Raw genomic sequence first — 642 nt, 5'->3', positions numbered from 1 at the left:
GTGTGTGAGAGAGAGAGAGAGAGATCGTGGATCAGCTTTCAGACGAACTATGATTTAAAGTTTACGAACGCGCGTGCCCCTACCGTACTCGCTACCGAGTCTATCTTAAAGAAATAAACTTAAGATGATTAGGAAGTGGCGGAGTGGGTGTGGGGGGGGGGATGAAGGAATAGGGGAGGGGGAAGGAGGAAGGAAAAATACAAGAAGAAAAAGAAGATGATGATGATGATGATGATGATGGAAAAAAAAGTGAATGACCAATGAAATAACGTAACGATAACGTATAATAATAATATACGTATAATATTTTTTATTATTATTTTATTAAATAAATGATTGTATTACGTTAAAAATTAATCGATATGAAAATTGAAAATAATCTGAATAAATTAAATTTGTTTGTTCCAATGATATGTTTATTTGAAATAATCGATATAATCGTAATTGTATAAGTAGCATTCACGATAAGATAGATCTTAATTGTACGATATAATATATACAGTAGCATATGCGAATAACATATGATCGTGTTATTTAAATCAATGAATGTTTCTTTCTTTTCTTTTTTTTTTTTTTTTCTTTTTTTATCTCTTTTGATAGGGATAAGAAAAAGAGGAGAGTGAGAGAGAGAGAGAGAGATTT

General features: G+C 31.0%; 1 protein-coding gene across 1 annotated transcript in view; it reads right to left on the bottom strand.

The window, feature by feature from the left end:
* Positions 1-394: 394 nt before the first annotated feature.
* The window catches only part of LOC124425671 (leucine-rich repeat transmembrane neuronal protein 2-like), a 1,986-nt gene continuing 1,738 nt past the window's right edge, over positions 395-642 (bottom strand). Inside the window, exon 2 of the mRNA XM_046966325.1 lies at positions 395-642. This exon is cut by the window's right edge and continues 797 nt beyond it. The gene's annotated coding sequence lies outside the window, so the exon portion shown is untranslated.

This window comes from Vespa crabro, chromosome 1 (assembly GCF_910589235.1).
Source record: "Vespa crabro chromosome 1, iyVesCrab1.2, whole genome shotgun sequence".
Lineage (NCBI taxonomy): Eukaryota > Metazoa > Arthropoda > Insecta > Hymenoptera > Vespidae > Vespa > Vespa crabro.
The sequence above is the reverse complement of the archived record's forward strand: the minus strand, read 5'-3'. Positions and strand labels throughout refer to the sequence as shown.